At 47.9% G+C, this 18,044-nt stretch overlaps 1 long non-coding RNA gene across 1 annotated transcript in view; it reads right to left on the bottom strand.

The window, feature by feature from the left end:
• Positions 1-18,044, bottom strand: part of LOC146831399 (uncharacterized) — a 75,887-nt gene that overhangs the window by 45,803 nt on the left and 12,040 nt on the right. The window contains exon 3 of the long non-coding RNA XR_014961562.1: positions 4,280-4,333. This is a non-coding gene — a long non-coding RNA (uncharacterized LOC146831399). The remainder of the gene's footprint in view (positions 1-4,279; positions 4,334-18,044) is intronic.

The raw sequence follows: 18,044 nt of genomic DNA, 5'->3' as shown, positions 1-18,044 counted from the left end.
ACATTGGAAAGTTGAAACATTTTGAGCACAAAATCATTCCCAAAGACAAAGCTATTTCTATAGCCTACAAAGCAAGTAATGTACCAATGGCAGTAAGGGACGAAGTCAATGAGAAGATAACGCGATTAATTGATGCTGTAATTATAGAGCCAGTGGAAGCAGCGGAGAGGTTAACCCCTTGAGTGGTTGCGCGCAAAGCCAGTGGTAAAGTGAGACTGTGCATTGATATATGTGATCTAAATGATAACATTGTTGTACATCAGTTGTCTTTACCCAGGACCAGTGAAATGCTGACTATGACAAAGGGTATGGAAGTATTTTCCACTCTGGATCTATATTCCACATTCCACCAAATACCTCTTCATAAAGAGAGCAAGAAATACATGGTGTTTGTGACTCAAGTAGGGTGCTTCCAGTTTAAAAAAATGCCATTCATCTTAGCGTCAGCTGCGGCAGTGCTCCAATGCCTTATGTTTAATCTGTTTGGAACAATTAAAGGGATTTTATTTTTCCAAGACGGAATACTAGTTATGGGAAGAGACAAAGAGGACCATGACAAGAAACTAGAAGAAGTACTGGATGTTCTAGAAATTTAAGGTCTTACAGTTGAAGATGCCAAATGTAAATTTGCTAAGAAACATGCAACTTACTTAGGTCATAAGAGTCGCAGATGTGAAGTCAAGCCTAGGAATAGTTAATTTCTAGCTGTTAAAATGTGTCCGTATCCAAGAATAAAGAAGACTTAAGATAATTTTTTGGGCAGTGGAATTTGTTTTTGAAGTTTGAGAATTTTTCAATGAAAACTTTCCAAGTGAGGCAGTTGCAAAAACAAATGTAAAGTTTCTGTTGTCAGATGAATGTAGGAAATAATTTCATAATATTAAGGAGGCAATTTGCTCTGCACCTGTTCTTCAAGGGTGTGATCCCCAGTGTACTAGCCTAGTGACTACAGAAGCCAGAAAAGTTTGGGAGGCAGTTTTGTCTCAAAGAAATAGTGCAGTAGTTGAAGTCATTATTGCATTTGCTTGACGATAAGTCAGGCGGAGGCATTTTGGATGCGCTATAGTCGTCGTAGGTGTTTGGCTGGGATTCCGGCGTAGAGTGCGTTGCCGTAGTCCAGCCTGCTGCTGACGAGGGCCTGTGTCACCGTTCTTCTTGATTTGGTCGGGATCCACTTGTAGATCCTGCGAAGCGTGCGGAGGGTGTTGTAGCAGGAGGAGGAGACGGCGTTGACCTGTTTGGACATGGAGAGGGAGAAGTCGAGGATGAATCCTAGATTCCGTGCGTGGTCGGTGGGTGTCGGTGCTGTCCCGAGAGTGGTCGGCCACCAGGAGTCATCCCAGGCCGAGGGGTTGGGTCCGAGGATGAGGACCTCTGTCTTGTCCTTCACAAGTATTATCACCATCAAAAGAGAGCTATGCAATGATAGAGAAGCTCTACTCAGCATATGGGCTTTGGAACATTTTTGCTCATTGTATGGAGAAAAGAGGTGATTGTTAGATGTGAACATAAAACAGCAGGGAACATTCTAACCACTGTGGGAACGTCAAGAGTATCATCTAGGTTAGCCCGGTTATCCATGTGCTTGTTAGACTTCGCGTACAAAGTTTAGTATTTTCCCGGAAAGAAAAATGCAGTAGCAGGTTTTTTTTATCTAGGATGCCCACTACATTATGGCCAATTGGGAATACTATGCAAGTGTTGATGGATGTATTTTCCTCATGGCTTACATCAAAATTGTTAACAAAATAAATACCGATACAATCCTAGGGTTATTGAAGAGGTTTTCCAGAATTAAGGGATACCTAGCATTTTACTGAGTAACAATGGTGTACAATTTGTCTCAGAAAAAAGCTAAGGAATATTTTTAAATATGTGGAGTTTGCCACAATGAAAATGGAATGGTTAAACACGTTAATATAGTTCTCAAGGGGGGTATTCAGTTATCATTAAAAAACAATTCTTGTTGGGTAACTCAAGTGTGTAAAACACTTTGTTCATACAGATTAACAGAAGTGGTATGCACTGGGTTTGCTCCATTTGAATTAATGAATGGAAGGAAACCTAGATCAAAGTTTTACCCAGGATGGTTACCCACTCCTACGTGTGTGGCCTGGTCTTTGGGAAAGGTCAGAGAAAAAACAATAAACAAACTAGAAGAATACAAAAAATACTATGACAGGAAACCTGGAGTCAATCAGAGTAAGTTAAAGTTGAACAGTGGGTTAGAATTAAGAAACCAGGTATAGTTCCCAAGAAAGTTAGTTCTTACTTTATGCCTAAAAACATTTAACAAGTTTTAAATAATGCGGTCACATTAGAAGATGGTAAGGTGTGGAATTTAAAGAGAGTAGCTGTGTGTTCAGAACAATGCAGAGTAGAAATGCCAGAGGATCAATATGGTAGGACACATATTTGGAAGTAGATATTGTAATTACAGAGCACCAAGAGAGTGTGGAGAACAACGAAATAACACAGATGAGGAGACAAGTGGAAGATCAGTCAAATGGTGGTGAAGAAAACTTGGGGCACGAAGATAGTGGAATTGATTTAAATCCTATTCCTGTGCCTTCCAGCGGCGGTCGCTCCATAGGAGCGCAGGAGCGTCGCCCCCCCTTACACATGGCTGCAAAAAGCATGAAAAATAAAATGGTAATAAAATGATCTTATAATCATTTTATTTTTTACTCTCTGCCAAATGGAGTGTCGGGGTTGGGAAGTGCGTAATTGATACTGATTGGTAGCAATGAGTGGCCACTTCAGTTTGAAGTGAGCATGTAGGTTTGGCCGGCTATATTACTACAACTAGCCCAACATGCCCAATTATAACCTCTCCAACCCAGGTTTCTTAAACAGCTGGGTTGTAGAGCAGGCAAAGCCCTCCAGTGCCTTTTGGAGTGCTGAACCAGTCTGCTCCAGCCAATCCAGACGCTTCACTCATGCTGCTTAACAGCAGGAGAGCAGCATCAAGACTGAATAAGGTAGTTGGGTTTGTGTCCTCATGCTCAGAAGAGTCTGGAGCCAGGGACTAGAGAACATCAAGGACATGCTGCAGGATAAGGTAAGTAAAGCTTGTATTCTCTCCTAAATGTTTATTTTAATGTTTGTAGCAGCCCACCATTTTATTATGTCACCAACCACCATTGGTGCACTACATTGATGAATTGACTAGAAGATCAAAGAGGTTATTTGAGCTCCCATAAATGTAGGGGATTATCTTTGTGATTAATGAATTAGGCTAGTTTACATACCAGTTTTTCCCCATAGGATATATTGTGAATATGACTATTCAAAAATATATTAATGCAATGAATGTACTTTTTCTAATGTGATTGTGAGGAATACCATTTGCGTTGCTGGTCCTTCCCAAATACCTGCTCCAGTAACCACCATCACGAATGCAGACACACCTGCAGAAAGGTAAGAGAAAGGGTTGTAGCAAATCTGGAAGGGAAAACCACCTATAAGACAACAGATTGCTGTCTCTTTAAACAGTAATGCGGAACAACGTAGGGGAAGAACCAATCGCAGATGCTGGTAGGAGAAGAAAAGAGGCCTATCCGAAAACAGGAAGAGCACACATGAAGGACATAGAAGCCGGAGGAGGAGAGAAGCCATTCTTTCTCAGAAGAACCAGCCAACACTGATGACGCCTGCGAGGACGCCACAGATTGAGAGGACAATTCAGAGGTCTGGAGCAAAGAGTGGTGGTTACCCCTGGAGAATGCAGGTGTGCCGCAACAACTCAGGAGAGCTGGGGCGTATTGGGTGAGTCCCGGGAGAATGGGTTGGGAGATTTTACTGTGGGGTGGAGGAAGGTAATTGTTCTGGGAGTTTTGTCACAGGTTTAAGTTGGGGTTTGTGATTGTGTTTTTAGTTTATTTAAAAATACCCTGCACTACAATCCTCTTCCCCCCTCACAGAAGTGCACAAGGGGAGTTCTGTCTGTTTGATTAAAGTGACAGTCTCTTTCCAAAGAGAAAGCAAGTGTTTAAAAAATTAGACTTCAAGCAAACATCTAAAGCAGGAAATAAAGGAAGGGCACATTTTCTGTCTTAGAGACTGGTTTGTCTTCATACATCCCCCAGTTTGCTTCAGGAGATGGGATATCCTGAACAAAGTATTGAGAGTGACCTACTAACAGGGGACAACATCCCTGTATCAGTAGGGGTATGTGAATGAATCTAGAACAATACCCCTACACCTTTTAGTTTTAGGTTTATGCATAATCAGGCACGGTGACGAAATAAACCATGTTAACCTACTACAGCAGACTTACCGCTATTATTCTCTTTTCCAGAGACTCTGGGCCAGTACACCACTCGGAGATTCCCTGCGGCAGAAAGAAAAAGGAAGCTAACTTGTTGTTATACCGTACCCACAATCTGATGTGCTTCATTCAGGACAATTATCCTTGTCATCGTTTTCTTGAACAAATCAGAACTTAAACAAAACCATAATTGAGAAAAAACAGCAGCCTTTTACGGTGTTCTTTATAAGGAATTTTTATTTATGTTAAAAAGGGGGAGATGTGTAGAGGTGAAGTAATGGAAGTAATGACATCAGTAGAACGTGGAATGTTGAAGTTAGAATGTGATAAATGAAAGTTGGAGAAACCAGTTGCTTGGAAGAAGCGGGGCATTTGGCCGCATAATAAAGGAGTTTATTTAACTTCTATTTGTGTAGCGTGTTACTATAATATTCTGATGTCTTCTTGGTGCCAATGGGCGGTTGCTGCTATGTCTCTAATTCAGGCCCACTGGCATTATGTGGCGAGGGAGGAACAACTTATTCTGCAGGTTTGACTAAATTATGCAGAAAGAATATGCAAATTATAAGGCATAATGTGGCCCATTTTGTGATAGTATTGTTTCATTATTTTGACATTTGTATACGTTAACACTTTCTGGGAACATCATTAGTACCAGTTTAACACCTAAATAAAGCAAAGGCAACTCACAGGTGACTAAACTATGTAAAGGGTCTTTCATTGTGCGGCAACACAAAATGCTCCATTTTTAGTAACTTTTGATCTGCTGGAGTTAGAAACCTATTTTTGGTTAAAATCTGCAAACCATACAGCAAATCATGGATGTGACAAATTCACAATTATTTGGAAAACACCACAGCCGCAGAATCACATAATTCCAGTGGCCCTGCGGTTATATAATTATATGAGTGGAAGCATTTCATAATCTATGTTGATGAAGCTTTCTATTATATTAACTGTACTGCAATTTTAGGCTGTAAGATTGGTATAACCTGTATGAACCTATAAAGCCTCTGTTACATGAGCAGTAGCAATAGTGTATGGATCTTTAACCTCTATCTACGTCTTTCTGAGCCCTGAGATTGTGAGACCTCCGTAACTTTTATATATCTTCACTATATTCATCTGCAGAAGTTTGAAGATTGGGGCAATCTGCGGACCAAAATTAAAAAAAATAAACACCTCCCGTTGACCGAAGGAGCTTTAGATTACTTTTGGTCAGCAGACAAAACAACACTGATTGGCTCGTTGCAACAGTGAAATTAATCTTGCAACCACCAAAACAACAAAAAGGCCAAATAAGGGGAGAGAGGAAGAACACCCTGATTTCCAGGCCATGGTGGGGGGACTTCCATGGGCCCTCCGATTAAGTTAAAAAGATGTCTGTTGGCAATAGTCTAAAGACTAGTTTTTAGGCTGTTGGCTGTGTTGCACTTAAAATGGTGGCAGACTCAATAAATCTAAAATTGTGACCACAGCAATGGCACTTTCATAGCGCCATTAAGTCTGTTGCCTAGCTGTCAAGGTAGCACACTGCAGGTGCCATCTTGGGAGTTGTTAGACTTGGCATCTTTTGGCATGTCTTCCCTGAGTTTTTGCTTTCTGACCTCCGGGTTTTGACTCAGTTTTTGCTGGTTTAGTGTCTCTGCGCACTTTCTCACTGCTGATCAGTGGTAAAGTGCAAGTGCTCCTGTTGTAAATTGTGTTATGGATTGGTGTTTCCATGTTTGGCGTATTTGATTTACATGTCAGTCCCTAGTAAAGTGTACTGAGTGTGCCAGGGCCTGTAAATCAACTGCTGTTAGTGGGCTGCAGCACTGGATTGTGCCACCCACACAAACAGCCTGTAAATGTAACTCTGGCCTGCCATTGCAGTCTGGGACTGCCATGTTTGACTTGGCAAGTGTACCCACTAGCCAGGCGCTAACCTTCCCTTTTCTTACATGTCCATCACCCCTAAGGTAGGCCTAAGGTACCCCTGTGTGCAGGGTGCAGTGTATGTGAAAGGTAGGACATGCCCTGGTGTGTGTGGCATGTCCTGATAGTGAATTACTGCCAATTTCGTTTTTCACTATTGCAAGACTATCTGTTCCCATAGGACAGGATGGGGAGTTTGTTTATAACATCTTATAAACATAACTGGCCCTAGGAACTAGGTAGAAAAATAAAGTTTAGAATGCCTGAACTCAGAATCTAAAGATGCATCTTTTAGTGAAGGTGATTTTTACATTTTGTGTTTGAAAATACCACTTTTAGAAAGTAGGTATTTTCTTGCTCAGCCATCCATTAGGCCTCTGCTGGGCTTGCGGATTGACTGTATGGGGTTTGGATGACAGGGCCTGGGGAGGAGCTGTGGCTCCACATAGTCTAGGTGGGCCAGGAAAGGGCTGAAAAGACCTGGGATGCATTTAGAGTAGGGGGGGAGATTTCCTTTCACCTGAATGGGCCTGGTCTGCCTCTGACAAAGCCGTTTCCACCTCCTGCCAGGAAGCCACACCAGAGAGGGCAGAACTGGTTCTGGCTGGGCACAGACACACTTTGCCTGAGATGACAAAGGATTTTGGGCTATAAAAAGTGGGGCCCAAACCCCTGAAGTTAAGAAATCTTTTGGACCAAGAAGACTGCCAAGAAGAAGAGCTGGAGAAGCTGTGAGGAGGAACTACCACTTTGTTTAGTGATTTGCTATGCTGTCCTGCAGTGTCTGCTTCTGTCTTGGGCAGTGAAAGGACTGGACTGAACTTTCTACAACTTCTATCTTTGAGTATCTCCAAAGGCTTGATATAGAGCTCGCCCCCTGTTCAAGAAGTCTCAGGAACAGCAAAGACTTCAAGTTATTCTGCCCTCAGCACTGGGGACTGTGTGTTTTTTGCTGCAATAGAAGAAAAAGCAACCTGACGCCACTGCAGACTCCGTGTCCTGAAGGCACAGCAGAGGGTACCGTCGCAACGCCGCACCGCGACCCTGGTCTCACCAACGACGCCATTGGACGCTGCCACCAACCCGCGACCTGTGGGCACCGCACTCTGCACGCCTCACTTCATGATGCCCCCTTGGTATCCCTGACGACACTGCTTCACGCTGACATTGACGCCGCTGCTTGCACTGTGGTTCAAGGGCACCCCTAGTAAGTTACACAGCGCACTGTCCTCATCCTGCACCGCAGCATTGGCCTACTGACGCTGGAGCCATTGACTGCAGTTCGTCTGCCGATGACAGCGCTTCAGCAACGACTACGCCGTTGCTTGCACCCTGACCTGCCAGCACTGCAATGAGCACGCATCACTTCGCACCTCAACCCTGGTGTCACCGACGATGCCATCTGACACCGCCATCAAGCCGTTGCTCGCACACCGACCTGAGGGCATCACACGATGCACTGCTGCACTTCGCACCACAGCACCCGACGCCCACCGACATCAGCGCTCCTGACTTCAACCACGAGGAGTTCGATCTGCAACGCGTGTGACATCGAGGGACTGACGATTCCTGCACCAACCTCCGCTTTCGGAAGCTCAACGAGAGGTCGCCGACGCCCTGCATTTCTAAGTACTGTTTTGTGGATTTTTATCATTTTTAGTCTTGTCTTAAGTATATAAAAATATTGGATATTTTTCTAAACTGGTGTGGTGTCCTATGTAGTGCTTATACGGTATTACTGTTGACTATGTGCAAATGGTTTACTCACTTCCTCTAAGATAAGCCTGGCTGCTCGTGCCAAGCTACCAAGGGGTGAGCAGGGGTTATTTTAGGAGTGTAACTCCCTTATCCCGACTAGAAGGAAGGGTCCCTACTTGGACAAAGGTGCAACCCATTACCAACTAGAGACCCCCATTTCTAACAGGAGTGTTAAGCCCACAGCCTAAAATAAATTCTCTACATATCACCAACATCTTTGTGCTACAAATAACATTATAATACTTACCTTCATGTTTAAATAAAAGCCCCGTAGGGTGCCCTGGGGTCACATTCAAATTGTAAGTTTGTTTAACATACTTCACCCAACATATTTTGAGCGTGCATTGAGACTCTAGCCAGAATCCCAGCCCGACAAGCCTGACAACAAGGGCTGCATTTTCTGTGATGTACCCAGATGTCCACAGACTAATTGACATTTTAAAGACCATTCTGAACTTCTCATTGGTTGAGAGCTCCGGTAACCTGCCTGTTCCCTGAAAGCAGAGAGCAAATCTATCATTCTTACTAGATCAAGAGGCCTGAGCATTTGAAAGAGGGAAGAACTGCTTAATCAACAAAGAAAATAATGGCAGAAAAGAGATAATTAGATGTTTCAGGACCATCAATAACAGCATTAGGCACTGAAAGTGAGGAAGAGTTCTGCACAGGAGAGACTGTGCAGCAGGAAAGACCATCAAAGGACTCCATCGCCTTGGATTTCTTCACACAGCGTACGTAAAGAAACTGAACACCTGTTCAGTGAGCTCTAAGCTCTGTAAGCAAAAGCTCAGCCGAGGACACTGAGGACGCTACCTATTTGGGAAATTAAACATGCAAAGGTATCTCAAATCTAAGCATGAGAATAAGTACATGAGGTGCCGGCAGGAGCGGAACAGAGCTGAGACAGAGCAGAGTGTCACAATGCTAAGTGTGCCTGGGAAGTTGCTGACCAGTCAGAAGGAGGACTTGAACAGAACTTAATGTGTTTTCAAACTATACTGTATGGATTGTAAATTTCACCTCCGGTATTGGGAAGCAAATAAGAAGGTTGGAGAGGAGAAGATGGAAGCGCACTTACAGAGGTAAAAAAAAGTCTAAACGTGGCTGTTTGCTGCTGCAATTGAATAAAAAGTTAAAGCACAAGAAACCATGCCCCAAAGAAAACCTCAAAACCCCACTCCCAAAATGGTTCTTTTGAGAGCCACCCTAAAAAAATAGTTTTCTCTATTCATCAGGTTAGATGCACACATCATGAATAAAATAAGAGTCCCTAGGAATACAGTTCGCAAACATTTTACCACCGGGGTTTCTTCTCTTCCTTCTCGTATATGATTATATAGGCACCCTGACACATCCACAGATCAGGAAGAAGCCTTAGCACCCTAACATTGTTTTCTGCACCCCACAAACCAAGCAGGTGAGGAGGACATACACAGATTAGGATTATACGGAGAGGTCCCTGTGGCAGAGGAGTGTCTTTCCTGAAGCTCAGCAGTGACAAGGCCAGTCTGTGGTGGAGGAGAATATAATTCCATGCAGGGAGATGTTGGAGGAAAATCAGTCTTTCCTTAACTTGGCTTTCCTTGCTTTGGGGGCATCCAGTACAATCAAGATTGTACAGTGTTTATTACTTTGAAAAGGTAGTTTTTTCCCCAGGCAGTGACCCTTGCTGCTGTGAAACGCTTTGAAAGAGCCAGTGGAGCTCCTTGCAAGTCATTGGGTCCAGTCAGTGTAAGCTAATAGTCAGTCACACAGCTGCAGAGAATGTCACTTTTTGAGTAGAGATTGTGAAGTCTAGAATACCAGTGTGCAGTCAATGTGTGATGAGACCAGAAATTGCATAGTGGAGCATATTGTGTAGGCTCAGAGAGAAAACTCAAGCCTAAATAGGAGGCTGATTTGGTAATTGAACCGTCTGCTACTTTTAGCATGCTCCTTGAAAGAGAGTCATGGGTTGACAATGGATCCTGCAGACTTGCTACTAGTGGAGAAGGAGTGGGGAAAGTCATTGGGCTGCACAGAGTTAAGACATTATTGTATCTATTGGAACTCCTTGCACTACTGAAGGGAATTAACTGAGTCCAGATATATCTTGAGTTCTCTAGGCATTCAGGATTAGATGATATCCAAAACTATGTCAGGCAATGGATGTTGGCTGCTGATGATACCTTGTAGTACTGCAGTATGTCATCGACACCCTGGTTTAGGGTGCCATGTCGTTCAGACCGTAGAAGTCCTAACGACTCCAGATAGAGATTAAATATCATTAGGCAAGAGGGGAATCTTGAGAGACTGAACTTGGCTGAGAGAGGAGAGTTCATATAGAAGAGTCCATGTGAACATGTTGTAGAATATTGGCAATAAAGAGGGGGAATCAATTAAGAGCTGTTTTGGGGATATTCATGCAGGTAGGGAGAGAAGTAGAACTTGCTAATTGATAGTGTTGAAAGGTGCATTGGGCTCAAAGAGGATAGGGAGCAAAGGTTCGATGGTAACCTTGGGACCTGATCTAGAGTTTGGAGGATGGTTTAATGTCCCTCGGGACCACGGAGTACTTTACTCCAAAGCCCTGATTTACCTCCTCTCCACCAAATTTAGAGATGCTTGCCAGCCCCACAAACATCTCTCTATACTGACAGGAACTGCAGTCATGTCAGTTCCTGTCCATATAGGCAAAGTTAGACAGATGGTAATGTCAAACATAAATGAAGGCCGGCCGTCAAACTTTTCCAAAGTTTTACATTTTTGAAAATCATATGCCCAAAGCTGGAGTGTGTTTTAGAAGAATGTAAAGCTAATGGCCCCAAAACCACGGGAGTTTTCTCCCATAGTTTTGAGGTCATTGTTTGTTATTTTTACTGTCCCTCTCTGCCAGCTTTTACCTAGTGGTAACGGACAGCAAAAAAAAGCAATCCGACCTCACACTCTAAATTGGAAGACGGTCGGGTCACTTACCTCTGACGACCCATACTCCGTTGGGCCATCGTAGATGTCAGTGACGGTGCCAGAGTAGGCTCCTTCATCAAAATACTGTTGGTCTGCTGAACCCTAAATTGTGTGGGCGGATCGAGAGTTTGAAAGAGACTGTACTTCATCACCATTGCTATGGAGTACCCTCTCAACCAAACCTTATATCTGGCCCATGGAGACTATAATTGTAACTGCTGTGTTTCTGATTTATTGCTACAGTGGGGTTGCAAACTTGATTGATTGGCTGCAAGTTCAATCAACCATCCAAAGTGATACATTAGCTGTGAGTTGCTCACAAACTCAATTTAAAACACTGCATTAATAGCCTTTAATGAGAGAGCATTCTGCAGCTATGTAAATGCTTGCAACTTGCTGATTGTTCAATACACTTCTAATCATATCTTCTTTGGCGGGGGCTTTTAAAATCCACTGCTATATTGCATTTGTAGCGCTTCATTTTATTCAGACCTAGCGCCGTGATGCCGTTGGAAAAATACTGCGCTTGTAAGTCTCTCACTCACTCACTAAAATGGCTGCCCTGAGACATGCAGTAACACTGCACCTATACAGACTCACTATGGATACTGCTCACATACCATATGGAAGAAGGCTCCATTAAAGTTTTGTGAAAAGGCTCCTGTAGGACTGTCCCAAAAATGGTATGGCAGGAAGCATAACAGCAAAGACAGCACTCGTATGCTTTGACATTTTTGGGATTTCGGACAAAAAAGGAAGACATAGAGGCATTTCCCTTCCCCTAAAATATCCTTTTATTCAGTCTTGCTGCATCTTAAAAGGCGGTTTGGCGCTAAGCAGTTCAAAGTCCCTTTTCGAATAAGCCCTATGAATATTTTATTTATTTATTTTGTATACGCTTCTAGTGCCATGTATGCTTAATGTCACAATAGTTAGAAATCCAACCTGTGATGGTGAAAGTGCACTTGAAATGCTTCCAGTGCTCTCTTCTCTGTTTGTTCTTCACTCACTAGATGATGAATAGCACAGGAAGACGGCACTGGCATACGGAAGCCATGCCCGATGGCTACCATACAGTTTCGTGTATGCACGGAGCCCTTATGGTAATGGATTTTGAAAACAACATTTCAAGGTATCTGCCATATAGGCGTGATCAGCAAACCCGCAAGTGAGCGGTGGTTGTGCCCAGAAGTGGCGAGGCCTCAACCAGCACTGGTGGCGCACAGGGACAGCAAGAGGAGCAGAATGATATGGACAAACAGTTGTTTGCTTACCAGAATGGACTACTTAAAGCGTTATGTAACCTTCCAAGAAATACTTTAGCTTTAAGGATAGCCTACCCATCCAATGGCAGTTCCTAAACAAACATCGGCAAAGCCAATATGTCTCACATTTGGGAGCTGTTGGCTTTGTCAATTGTGTTACTAATATGTTACTGTATATGCATTGCATATTTTACATAAGTAAAGACTTTGAATTTATTGATATTTGTAAACTGTTTGCTTTACCACATTTTTGAAATTTTATTTTACTTTATTTACTGAGTATTGGCAAAGCCAAGAGGTCTCGGCTCTAGAAGGCTGAGTATTTGGGTTTTCCAATGCTTGCATTGAATATGTGAGCTGTTGCATTAATGTGTCCTGATGAGTTCTGGTTGTGTGAGGGTGCCCATACTAGGCAAGATTGAAAGTTCTGAATCTCAGACTGAAGGCAGTGTGAGCCGGTGGGCCATACCAGTGTTCAAATTTCATGCTCATCCAATCCTTAACCGCTCTAAAGTGTGCACATAGTGAAGGTCACATATGTACCATTTGCAACTACCAATTCTTTTTTTTTTTTTTTTTTGAAACCGTTTATTGCAGGTTGTAAAAGTTACAGGTATGGGCCTACAACCACCCGGCCGGCCGCTAGAATGACAAAAGCATATTGCATACATACAGTAAAAGTTTCTCGGCAGTGTAGAGCAGTGAAACAGGAGTAATCAGTGGTGCAGGCCACACAGCTCCAAGCCCATAGCACGGTTCCCTTTTCGTGAAACAAAACAACACCAAAAAACCACACCCGCAAGGCAACCCGCGATCTAAAATGACAGCACGTGCTCCATAAGTGGGGGATCCAAACCAGCAGCAGAACTCTGAGGAGGGGAATGGGAGTAGGTCAGGGACTGGGGGGACCGCGCGCCCGCGGCCGAGGGAGGGGGGGCCGTCTAGGGAGACGGAACAGGTGAGGCAGCCGGTAGCAGTGGTGGCTCACAAATACCCCCGCGGTAGGCGTTCCAGGGGCCCCAGAGTTTCACCCACGCCCCAGGCTTACCCCTCGCCACATACACCACCTTTTCACGAAACATACACCAATCCATATGCTCTTTCCAGGCCGATACCGCAGGGGGCCTCTGGGATCCCCACAATTGAGCAATGTCACGCTTAGCTATCATGTATCCCAGAGTCACCCACCGCGTCTGCGGGACCGAATAGTCATTCGGTTCCCATACATTCAGCAAGCATCTCCTCGCCTCAGGCAGCAGCGCGACACGCGTAACCACACGCAGGACCTCATGCACACCACGCCAGAATCGCTCCACCTTCGGGCACTCCCACAGTTTATGCATGAAAGTCGCCAGCGCCCCGCAGCCACGCTTACACAGTCCGTCACCAGCAAAACCCATACGCAGAAGCCTTGGCCCCGTCACGTAAACCCGGTGAAGGATCTTGAGCTGGACGAAACGAAGGCGAGCCGGGATGGCCACCTCTTTCGGGGAGGCCACCGCGGAAATCCAATCCTCGCCGTCCAGCTCCAGCCCGTCGGCAACCCAGGCCTCGCGGAGACTAGTCAGCAGGCACGACCTATCGTTGATCAGTTTTTTATATATGAGGGAGATCGTGCTGTCCGGTACATGGCCGTCCAGCACTCTGTCCTCCAGGGGGGAAGACTCCGGAATGGATGCGACGTCCGGGAAGACGGAGCCCAGCGCATGGCGAACTTGTAGGTACCGAAAGTACTCACTGCCCTGCAGCTGAAACTCCGCCTGCAGCGTCTCAAAAGTTTTGAATCCCCCCCTCGTCCAGAGATCTCCCACCGTACTGATTCCGATCGTGTCCCACTTCTCGAAGCCCTTCGACGTCCATAGGGAGCCCAACCTCTCAGACGCATACAGCGGTGACGCCCGGGTCAAACGGTTCTTCCACCCCATAGCTGCATTAGCCGCGTGCCAGACACGCACCATAACACGCGTCGGTCCCGTCAAACGGGAGTCGGGCGCGCCAGAGTAGAGCGCGCGATTGTAATCGCCACCGGGTAGGAGCATTTTATCCATCTCAAATGCCGGGTTCAAGGCGGGCCCATAAAGGCCATGATTAATTGCAGCTAGTTGGGAGGCCCAGTAATACCGTTTAATGTCCGGGAGGGCGACCCCCCCATCGTACCACGGGAGCGTCAATTTAGCCAGAGCAATGCGCGGCCTCCCGTCCCAGAACAGGCGCCGCTGGAGGCCCTCCACCTCACGGAAATAGCGTGCCGGGAACAAGTCCATAGTATTCTGGAGGGCGTAGAGGAATCGCGGCAGGGACATCATTTTGAACAAAGCCGCTCGTTCGAGCGGCGAGAGCGGCAGACGCCGCCAGCGCACCACGTCCTCCCTCAAGCGCTGGAGGGGGGGCAGCAAATTCCGCTCATAGTGGGCCTCCGGGTCAAGTGTGATGTAGATACCCAGGTACCGAAAACCGTGGGGGGCAATCTGGATCGGACAATCCCGTGGTAGGGCCGGAGCCTCCCCGGAGAGCACATAGACACAGGATTTCGCCCAGTTGATGACCAGGCCCGAGTTGCGACCGAAGGAGCGCAAAACATCAACCAGGACGATCAGTGATTTACGCGGGGAGGCGAGATACAGAAGGATGTCGTCAGCGTAGAGGGACACACGGTCCTCATGCTCGGGGGTCCAGCGGAGACCACGGATAGAGGGGTGCCACCGTAGCCACTCCGCCAGGGGCTCCAGGGCCAGGGCAAACAGGAGAGGCGACAGGGGGCAACCCTGTCGCGTACCCCTCCCAAGCGCGAATGGGGCCGAGACTCGCCCATTCACTACCACCTGCGCCAATGGGCCCGAGTATAGCAATTTGACCCAGCTAATGAAACCCGGGCCGAACCCGAATTTCGCCAGCATCGCCCAGATGTATGGCCATTCCAGCGTATCAAACGCCATGGTGGCGTCCAAGGATACCAAGATGGCCGGCTCCCGCACAAAGGGGACACGCGCGAGCACCCCGTGCAAGCGCCGCAGATTGAGCGCCGTGTTGCGGTGCGGTATAAAGCCAGATTGGTCTTGGTGGACCAGGTCGCCCACCACGCCAACCAACCGGTTGGCCAACACCTTGGCAAGGATTTTGGGCTCCGCGTTCAAAAGCGAAATCGGCCTATAGGATGTGACCCGTTCACGGGGCTTCCCCTCCTTGTGGATCACCACAATTGTGGCCAGGCGCTGGTCCGGCGGAAGGGAACCCTGCGAGTGGGCCGCCAGGAACATCGCGCGCAGGTGGGGCGCCAACACATCCGGGCGTAGCTTGTAGAGCTCGATGGGAATACCATTGGGGCCCATGGCCTTGCCGGATGCAACCGAGCGAATAGCCAAGGCAATTTCGTCCGAGGTGGGAGGGGCGTCAAGCGAATCCCTGTCCTCCACCGTTAGGGAGGGCAGTGCGATGTCCCGAAGCAGGGCATGGGAATCTTCCTCCGAGCAGGGGGAAACCGGGGAGTAGACTTCGCGGAAATAATCCGCGAAGCAGGAGACAATGGCTTCCGGCTCGGTGACACACGCACCATCAGCACTCTCAATCACAGGCACCACGCGGCTCGCTCTCTCCCTCTTATCCAACCACGCAATCAATTTGCCAGCCTTATCACCCACATCATACAATCGCCCCTGCTGCTCTCTACTGAGGCCCCTGGCCGCCTCCGTGACGAGGGCCCGATAGGCCGCCTGCTTTAGGTGTAGAACGTGCAACTTGGCGTCTGTTACCCCGCTCCCCAGGTCACCCTCCAGTTCTGCAATCTCGGCCTCCACCCGGGTCACCTCCTCCCGCTCGAGCCGCCGGGCATGGGAGATAAAGGAGAGGGCCTCCCCTCTAAGGACTACCTTGAAAGCCTCCCACAGGGAGATGGCGGAAGAGACCGACCCCACATTCTCGTCGAAATATCGCTGTAAGGATTTGATCAAATCGGCACGAATGGTGGGGTCACGCAAATACCATGCATTGATTGGGGCCACCCTGCCATCCCCCCTCGGGAAGAGATCGAAATGCAACAACAATGGGGAGTGGTCTGAGATACCCCGGGCTAGATGGCGCACCTCCCCCACCCTCCCTGCATGGGCCGCCGGGACAAGGATGTAATCAAGCCGCGAGAGGCTACCATGGGCACCCGAGTGGAAGGTGTACTGTCGCAGTTCGGGATGCTTTAATCGCCAGCAATCCACCAGGCCCAGCGTGTCCAGAAGGCCGGGCAGCCACGCCTGTGCCCGGGGGAGGTCCCTAGGGGGATGGCGATCCATAGACCCAGAGGCTACCGCATTAAAGTCCCCCCCAACCACCAGCAGGCCACTCGGAAGGTCCAGAAGGAGGCGCCCCAGGTCCGCGAATGTGGTGACTTGTAACCCAGGCGGGACGTACACGGATATAAAGATAAACACTCTACCCTCCATTCTTCCCACCAGAACCGTGTAGCGTCCCCTCTCATCATGGCGCACCTCATCAATCTCCAACGGGAGCGTGTTCTTGATCATAATACCCACCCCCCGCGAGCCCGAGGTGAAGCCGGAATGCGCCACCAAACGATATCCCCGCCGATTCATTGCATGAAAGGAGTTACCTATAAGGTGCGTCTCCTGCAGGAAGACAACATCTGGTGAAATACGTTTTAAGTACTGCAGGACCACACCACGCTTAATCCTATCCCCCAGGCCGTTAACATTCCATGACAACACAGTCAAATCCCTACCCCCCATCATACGTCGAATCAATCGGTCGTCCCCCATCGAGCATCCTAATAACAAGAACATAGTAGCGGGTTGGCCCTGCGGTGCTAACAAACAACACACCCCCCCCACCCCCCGGTCCCAACAGAACTCCCCCCTCCCTGCACCCCTGCATGAGCCCAGACAGCCCCCCCAAAGTGCAGTGTGCCTGTCGCCCCATAGCTAAACACTAACTAGTCCCCCAGAGGAGGAGGGAAGCCCCCAACAGACCCCACGCAACCTCCATAGGAGGGGAACATACGCAAGCAAGAAATGGTGAAGGAACAGCGTCCAGAGCAAGGTCTATTCAGTCACCCCTCAATTCTGATCCGGCGGGCCCTCCTCGCCAGCCGCGCCCCCCCCGCCCCCCCGGCCCCGATCTCCAGGCAGAGTGTCCAGCCAGTCCCCAGCCGCCTCGGGCCGGTCAAAGAAGTGTGTGCGACCATCCACCTCTACCCTCAGCTTGGCTGGAAAGAGCATTGAGTACTTGAGGTTCAGGTCCCTTAGGCGACGTTTAACCCCAAGAAAGCTCTGTCGCTGCTTCTGGACCGCCGGAGTAAAGTCTGGGTAGAAATGTATCTCCATGTTGTCAAGCTTGACCGGTCCCTGTTGCCTGGAGGTCTGGAGGATAGCATCTCTGTCCCGAAAATTAAAAATCCGGGCGATGAGCGGCCGCGGCGGGGCACCAGTCTTAGGTCTGCCCCCGGGGACCCGGTGAGCACGCTCCACCGCAAAAAGCTTACTCAGCCCCCGGGGCTGGAGATGGGTCAGGATCAAATCTTCAACGAAGAGATCCGCCGCCTCCGCCTCTCGTCCCTCCGGGACCCCCACAATACGGACATTATTCCTCCGGGCCCGACCCTCGGAGTCCTCCAATCGCCGGTCCATCAGGGCGCTCGCCTGGCCAAGCCGGCGCACCTCCTTCTGGAGGGCCACCACGTCTGTCGTGAGGCTCGTCGTGGTGTGGGCCAGGGAGTCGACTCGGTCGTTTGTTTTGGACAAGTCTGCCCTCACAAGGCTCACATCCACAAGGACCGAGTCTATTTTTTGTGCTAAGGTGTCGAAACGCTGGTCCACCGAGGCCTTCATCTCTGCGATGGCGCCCATGACGTCCCGGAGGGTCAGATCCCCTGGATGAGCAGATGC

This window comes from Triturus cristatus, chromosome 5_1, assembly GCF_964204655.1.
Source record: "Triturus cristatus chromosome 5_1, aTriCri1.1, whole genome shotgun sequence".
NCBI classification, from domain to species: domain Eukaryota; kingdom Metazoa; phylum Chordata; class Amphibia; order Caudata; family Salamandridae; genus Triturus; species Triturus cristatus.
The sequence above is the reverse complement of the archived record's forward strand: the minus strand, read 5'-3'. Positions and strand labels throughout refer to the sequence as shown.